This window comes from Acanthisitta chloris, unplaced genomic scaffold, assembly GCF_000695815.1.
Source record: "Acanthisitta chloris isolate BGI_N310 unplaced genomic scaffold, ASM69581v1 scaffold6977, whole genome shotgun sequence".
Taxonomy (NCBI): domain Eukaryota; kingdom Metazoa; phylum Chordata; class Aves; order Passeriformes; family Acanthisittidae; genus Acanthisitta; species Acanthisitta chloris.
In genome coordinates, this window is record NW_008684207.1 from 37449 (window position 1) to 45566 (window position 8118).

The window sequence follows — 8118 nt, forward strand, 5'->3', positions numbered from 1 at the left end:
TAGTTGAAATTTTTTTTCAGCATTAGAGTGGCCAGGCACTGGAACAGGTTGCCCAGGGAGGTAGTGGGTTCATCATCACTGGAAGTGTTTAAGAGGCATCTGGACCTGGTGCTGGAAGATATGGTTTAGGGTTTAGGGGTTATAGTGGAGTCACAGGTTAACAGTTGGACTTCATGTTCTTAAAGGCTTCTCCCAACCTTGATGATGCTATAATTCTATTCCAGGTAAGAGACATATTTTATATGGATCACAAAAGAAATGCTTACACAATAGAAAAGCTTTTCCCCTTGCCTAATGATCCCCTGTGAGTAGCTGAGGGAGCTGAGGGGGCTCAGCCTGGAGATAAAGAGGCTCAGGGGAGACCTACTCGCTCGCTACAACTCCATGACAGGAGCTGCGGCCAGGTGAGGGTTGGGCTCTGCTCCCAAGGAACAAGTGACAGGACAAGAGAAAAAAGCCTTAAGTTGCACCAAGAGAGGTTTATATTGAATATTGGGAACAAATTCTTCACTGAAAGGGTGGTCACGTGTTGGAACACGCTGGAGGGAATTAAAAGCCATGTAGCTCTGGCACTCGAGGACATGGGTTAGTGGTGGCCTTGGCAGTGCTGCTCAAGAATTGTAGAGGGCTTTTCCAACCCAAAAGATTCTATGATTCTGTGACCTACAGCTGGGACTGGAGAAAGTCACCAGCACTCCATGCAGTCAATAGCTTCCTCAGGCTCTCTGTTGCAATGTTGCAATGGGCTATGAAGAGAAAAAAATGTATTTTCAGGAAGGAAACAAGCTGAATTTCCAGTCTGGCCTAGGGATGGTTCTTCACTGAGCAAAATATATCCCCAGCCTGGCTTTCAGCTTGTGGAGCCCATGAGCTGGTTCCTGGCTCCCTCTTGTGGGGAGACCTGCTGGAGGAGGAAGGGACCTTGTGGGGCAGGGTTTGCTCAGGAGGAAAGGTAAAAGCAATAGGAAAGGCCTGTTTGCTCCATCTTCAGCATTGGTAATCCAGAAACTAAATGTGTGGGAATTATTAACAATAATCGTTTGGAGAGCAGGGATGGGGTTTGGCTTCAAGCATTGAATTTTAGGGACTGGAGTGAGTCACATTCGTGGTAAGCGTATCACTATAATGCTAACTTTTTTCCAGCATAATATAATTTTATAACATTTCTATAACTTTAAAATATATTTGAGTATAGTAATAATGAGAGCTCTTCTCTGTCCATTCTGTGGTCAGGGTTAGTTTTGCCAGGGAGGAGTTTCCTGGTACATTGTCCATTGTGCTTCTGGTCCCAAGCCCTGCCTGTATTATGCCCCCATCATGTCCCTCCCCATCCACCCTGGTACCCAGCAGACTGTGTCCAGCATACTGGGGTGGGACTGGAGTGGGAGAGGAGGAAGGAAGGTTTCACCTCCTCTCTGACACCATTGTCCATGGTGGCCAAGCACTAACCACCCACAGGGAAAGGACTGGGCAGCCAGAGAGGGTGGTGGACCTTGCCTGCACTGATGGAGGACCTTGTCTGCACTGGTGGGATGGGATCTTGCCATCCTTATGGAAGATCCAGCTGCCATTCCCAGTCAACACAGGTTTGTGGCTGGGGCAGGACATCAGGAGCTGCGACTGAACTGAGCCCATGAGCTGTCTACTATAAAGACTTGTGGGTACATACCCAAAGCCCACCTCACGCTGTCCTGTGTTTCCTCCTGGGCCACCATTATGTCTCATAGCAACCCTAAGCCTGGCTCCTGCCCACACTGACCCTGCAGATCCCCTCACTCCACCATGCAAACTCACCTGTAGCCTGATCTCCTCCTGGAACGAGGCCTTGGCCACCCTTCTCTCAGGTTGCTCCTTTCTCTCCATAGCTACAGCTTTGTTTTTGGGGGTGCCTGCCCCCTGGGGTGCTGCCCATGGAGAAGACATTCCCACCTCCCAGCTGGAGGCCCCTGTACCCCTCCACCTTGACCTTGTGGCACAAGGGCAGTGCATCTGACTCCAGATCAGAAGATTGTGTGTTCACATCACACCTGGGGCAGATCTGGGGCACAATTGACACCCTTTGCATTGCCACTGCTTTTCTGGGGGGCTGCTCTGTGTGTGGGCAAGCCTCAGTGAGGCACTGGCCAGGTGTAGGAAGGCACCTTGGGGATGGGCTATTGGGGGACAAGATGCCCAGAGCTCTCCTTTGAGACTGGCAGTATGGGTCCAGTTGGAGCTTACGGGGTCATAATCTCCAAGTGGACCAATACTCATCATCTTGGAACCTCCACTCACAAGCACAGTGGAGCCCAAAGCCCGGAGGTGTTGTGTGAAGGTAGATCCCTTGATTGATTTATCAAAACAATTTCTTCCATACAGTTTGTGCCTGATTTTTTTCCTTAGTTTTGCTTCTCGGAAGAGTTTATCATAGAGTTACAGAAGTCAAAAGCAGTTTTCAGTGTAACTTTTTCAAAAACATACATAGGAATATCCACATGGGGCCAGATTAAAAATGTACCACAGTTTCTCACCAAGAAACTGAAGGAAATGAAGTTTTCCTCAGGAGGTTCCCTAGTTATTCCTGGAGGGCTTGGACTTACCCATTCAAATACCTGCCTGGGAGGGTGACATGGGGTGGTACAGTCAGGCCAGGAGACTTCAGGAGGAGGTGAAGAGCAATTACTTAATGAAAGATGATGGCAGTAGGGAGAGGTTTTTGAAGAGCAACATGAGTAGTTTTTTCACAAAGATTAAGAAAGAGAATCAGGAGAGCTCTAGTCTGGTCGGCCTCACTTAGAGCCCACATGGATACTATGGAAGGAAGACTCCAGAAAACCATGCCCAAAGGAAGGAAGGATGTGATGATGACTAGAAATAGTGACTATATTTACCAAAACCAGCCCACTCTTGGTCATCCTGATAGGTTTCATTGAAGAGATACTTGTTGGTCAAGCAGGCGCTGAGGAACACCACTTGTCCTGACTTTGGCTTGACCTCTGATGGAGTCTCCCAGATGTGTTGTGTCTGCAGGACATAGAGCAGTTGAACTAAATCCAAAGACAAGGCAAAGTGGCAAGACCAGAGGCCGAGAGAGCTGGGGTCAGAGGTTGGCAGCCCAGCTGATGTTCCTCAGTGCTTGATGCTGCACTGGGTGTTGTTTGGTGTCTCTGTGGTGGGCTCAGAGGATGTTCTCCAGAAGGAAGGACATGCACAGCCCGACAGGGACATGGGCCCAACATGGGGATGGCACAAAGATTAAGAAAGAGAATCAGGAGAGCTCTAGTCTGGTCGGCCTCACTTAGAGCCCACATGGATACTATGGAAGGAAGACTCCAGAAAACCATGCCCAAAGGAAGGAAGGATGTGATGATGACTAGAAATAGTGACTATATTTACCAAAACCAGCCCACTCTTGGTCATCCTGATAGGTTTCATTGAAGAGATGGCTTACTTGTTGGTCAAGCAGGCGCTGAGGAACACCACTTGTCCTGACTTTGGCTTGACCTCTGATGGAGTCTCCCAGATGTGTCACTGCTGCAGGACATAGAGCAGTTGAACTAAATCCAAAGACAAGGCAAAGTGGCAAGACCAGAGGCCGAGAGAGCTGGGGTCAGAGGTTGGCAGCCCAGCTGATGTTCCTCAGTGCTTGATGCTGTGCTGCACTGTGTTTGGTGTCTCTGTGGTGGGCTCAGAGGATGTCCTACAGAAGGAAGGATATGGACAGCCCGACAGGGACATGGGCATGGCATGGGGATGGGGCCAGTGGCGCAATGGACAACGCGCCTGACTACGGATCAGGAGGTTGCAGGTTCGACTCCTGCCTGGCTTGCCATTCAGGGCCATTTTCCTGCCCACAGCCCATTGCTTGTACTGATAATTAAAGGGAACATCTTTCTTCATGGTCCCTTGCCTTTGCCTGATGTTTGTTGCTTCCTGCTGCACAGTAAACACCCTCGCATCAGGGGAGACTCTGACAGGATACACTGGCAAAAAAAATAATCACCATGAGATGGTAAACCACAGAGAGAGGACCGGACTTCATACAGTCCTTCCCCTTCCAGGGTTTTTGCCAATCTCTCTGGCATCAGCATCAGAGGAGCACCATATTGTGACATCAAAGCTATGAGCAGGCCACCTGCTGTCAGAGCAGAACATTGCAAGGCACTTCCAAACAGCAGCAAGACAAATGTGAACCTCAGAGGAGGCTGGGGAACAGAGCACATGAGATGCCGGGACACACTGGGAGTGCTGGGTTTGTCCAGGCTGCCAGGTGGCAGTTCAGGAGGCATCTGCGTTCTGCTGTGGTATGGGTTCCAGCTCTGTTTTGGAGTGCCCATAAGGCCTGGATAAACTCTTTCTTTCCTGCGGGGCACTTCCTTCCCATGCAAGAACAGATGATGGGCAGGAGAAGGAAGGTCCCCAGAGAGGAGGCAGTAGGAACTTCCTGGGCTAAAAGTATCGAGCCAGGCAGGAGTCGAACCTGCAATCTCCTGATCCGTAGTCAGGCGCGTTGTCCATTGCGCCACTGGCCCCATCCCCATGTTGTGCCCATGTCCCTGTCGGGCTGTGCATGTCCTTCCTTCTGTAGAACATCCTCTGAGCCCACCACAGAGACACCAAACAACATCCAGTGTGGCATCAAGCACTGAAGGATGTCAGCTGGGCTGCCAGCCACTGACCCCAGCTCTCTCGGCCTCTGGTCTTGCCACTTTGCCTTGTCTTTGGATTCAGTTCAACTGCTCTGTCTCTGTGTCCTGCAGCAGTGACACATCTGGGAGACCTCATCAGAGGTCAAACCAGAATCAAGAAAAGTGATGTTCCTTGGTGTCCACTTGACCACAGAGGAAGCCATCTCTTCAATGAAACCTATCAGGATGGCCGAGAGTGGGCTGGTTTTGGCAAATCCACGGTCATTGTTTTCAGTCTTTTTCACATCCTTCCTTCATTTGGGCATGGCATTCAGTGGTATTCCTTCCATAGTCTTCATGTGGACTCTGAGTGAGGCTGATTAGACTAGAGCTCTCCTGATTCTCTTTCTTAGTCTTTTTGAAAAAGCTTCTCATGTTGCTCTTCAAAAACCTCTCCCTATTGCCATGATCCTTCATTGAGTAATTGCTCTTGACCCCCTCCAGAAGTCCCCTGGACTGACTGTACCACCTCATGTCACTCTCCCAGGCAGGTATTTGAATGGTTAAGTCCAGGTCCTTCAGGAATAGCTGAGCCTGCAGTTATGAAGTTTCCTGCATTTTCCTGAGGAATATTTTGCTTCTTTCAGTTTCTTGATGAGGGAAACCATGGCACACCCTCCATCACAACACCTCCCTGCTTTGGGCTCCACTGTGCTTGTGAGTGGAGGTTCCAAGATGATGAGTATTGGTCCACTTGGAGATTATGACCCCGTAAGCTCCAACTGGACCCATACTGCCAGTCTCAAAGGAGAGCTCTGGGCATCTTGTCCCCCAATAGCCCATCCCCAAGGTGCCTTCCTACACCTGGCCAGTGCCTCACTGAGGCTTGCCCACACACAGAGCAGCCCCCCAGAAAAGCAGTGGCAATGCAAAGGGTGTCAATTGTGCCCCAGATCTGCCCCAGGTGTGATGTGAACACACAATCTTCTGATCTGGAGTCAGATGCACTGCCCTTGTGCCACAAGGTCAAGGTGGAGGGGTACAGGGGCCTCCAGCTGGGAGGTGGGAATGTCTTCTCCATGGGCAGCACCCCAGGGGGCAGGCACCCCCAAAAGAGGGGCTGTGGGAGTTAGATAAGACAAGGCCACCCCTTAATTAGAGGTCAACTGCAGTGTGCCCACAGCACTGTGACCCAGCTGGAGATGAGAGCCCCAGGAGGGATGGGACAGAGGGAACAACATGGGTCCAGCATATGTAGGGGCTGATGAACTCAAAGCACACTCCATCCTCCTGTTGGGAGGAAGGTGGCCCCAGCTATACTGTGCTAAAGGCATGAGGGTCCCTCCTGCTACAGAGCTTGATGTGCATGCATCTTCCAAGTGAATGCAGCCTGTCTTCCCCAGGAAGGTGGTGGGACACCATTCCTCCTGCCTCTCTGGAGACACCATGCTCAGGAGCCTGTTTCTCCTAGGAGAGGCCCTGCAGGACTGCTCTGGGCAATGGTCATGTTTTGACCTTCCTCCTCTAAGCATCTTGTTTGGAGATCATCTTGCAGGCTGAACAACACAACAGGCAAAGATGTTCCCACTCCTCTATCAGGTGAATCCGAAGCCCCCTTCCCTCAGTGAATGGTCCAAAGTTTGGGATGACATTTGGGTAGAAGGTGTCCCATCCCTGACCTCGTGGCGCAATGGTAGCGCATCTGACTCCAGATCAGAAGGCTGTGTGTTCAAATCACACCGGGGTCAGCATGTCTCACTGTGGTGATGTGAGATGAATATCTCATGCACAGTTGTTTTTGCCCTCACTCTGTACCCCACAGCCCCGATGAAGGGCAGTAGAAAAGCCATTGAAGAATGGAGTTTCCCAGATTGACCAGTGTTTGAAGTATCTGGATAGCTTCAGCCTTGCCCTATTGTCTGCGAAGGAGAGAGGAATAGTGGATTTCCCAGATGGGGCTCCACACATGGCTACTGCTACTTCTGGTCCCAATCCCCTTCCATAAGGCAAAGGACATCTGATTCCACATAAGGACTTCTACAAAGTGCCCAGACTGCAGTCTCCTGTTACATAGCAAGGCACGTTATCCATTGCAACAGAGGTGCTTGTGAGCCTGGCACTCTGTGGCACCCCGTGGCACCCCATGGCAACATGTCCTTTGTTGCTATTTGTGTTTTCTGTCTCCCATCTTATCCCTGTGCACTCTGGAAAAAGCCCAAGTCCACCTGCTCTGTACCTTGCTGTTAGGTGATTGAAGGCTGGAATAAGATCCCTTTGCATATTCTTCCTCAGATTGAATAATCCCAATTTCTTTCTACTTCTCCTCACATCCCAAGTACCCAAGTCCCCCACCAGCTTGGAGGCTCTCACCAACCTTGCTTTGCTATATCAGTGGGGCTTTTTTGTGGATTCTGGTGAAACACATGGCTGTGGGGAACCAAAACCAAGTCATCAAGACTAGTCTTTAACTAGGATCTTTAACTCTCTACTTACTCTCTTCCTGATTCCCCGTGGTGAGATGGACAGAGGGCATGGAGGGCTGGGAGAAAAATGGAGGCCTGAATCTATGGGAATGACCTTATATGAATTATAGTTCTTTCAAAGTAGTTGGACTCTTTTAAGGGTTCTTTAAAGGGAAATTTTAAAAGACATAAACAGGAGGCATATTGAGAAGACACAATGGAACAATGAGAAAGGCAAGGGAAAAGGAGGAGGGAAAAGAGCATTTTCTCCAGAGGTACCCACACCAGGGATTCATTCTCCCACAGTAAGTCCAGGCTGAAACTCTTGTGTCAGGATCAGGCATTTAGCTGGAAGCAAAGTCCTATGGTTCTGCATCCTGAGCATTGCCCTAAGAGTCCGTGAAAACACAAATGTGGAACTCACTGAACAAGGCAGCCTTGAGGCCACACTTCCCATGAAATCACGCATTCCTGATGTTTCAGACAACAGCTGAATGGTAGTATCTGGACTAACATCTTCAGAAACTCAGGGTTGTTCATCCCTGAGAAAAGGAGGCTCAGGGTGGACTTTCTTGCTCTCTACAGCTCCCTGAGAGGAGGCTGGAGCCAGGTGAGGATCAATCTTTTCACCCAAGGAGCAAGTGACAAGATGAGAGGAAATGGCCTCAAGTTTCATCAAGAGAGCTTTTGATTGGATATTAGAAAAAATGTTTTTCAATGAAAGGGTGGTCAGGCATTGGAACAGGCTGCCCAGGGCAGTGGTGAACTCACCATCGCTGGAAGTGTTCAAAAATATGTGGATGTGGCATTTAGGGACATGGGTTAGTGGCGGCCTTCACAGTGCTGGAGGAATGGTTGGACTCGATGATCTTAGAAGGCTTTTCCAACCTAAGTGATTCTATACTGGAGGTAAGTGATGTGCCATCCAGAGGGACCTTGACAGGCTTGAGAGGTGGAACAATACAAACCTCATGAAGTTCAACAAAATGAAGTGCAAGGTCCTGCATCGGGGCCATGGCAATCCCAGGCACACCTACAGGTTGAGTGTG

General features: G+C 49.8%; 3 non-coding genes across 3 annotated transcripts; 2 read left to right on the forward strand and 1 right to left on the reverse strand.

The window, feature by feature from the left end:
* The first annotated feature begins 3735 nt into the window (after nt 1–3735).
* On the forward strand, nt 3736–3808 carry TRNAR-ACG. The gene has a single exon. It is a non-coding gene; the product is annotated as a tRNA-Arg (tRNA).
* Nucleotides 3809–4438: 630 nt separating this feature from the next.
* TRNAR-ACG lies at nt 4439–4511 on the reverse strand. Its single transcript has one exon. It is a non-coding gene; the product is annotated as a tRNA-Arg (tRNA).
* Nucleotides 4512–6283: 1772 nt separating this feature from the next.
* Nucleotides 6284–6355, forward strand: TRNAW-CCA. The gene has a single exon. It is a non-coding gene; the product is annotated as a tRNA-Trp (tRNA).
* Nucleotides 6356–8118: the final 1763 nt, after the last annotated feature.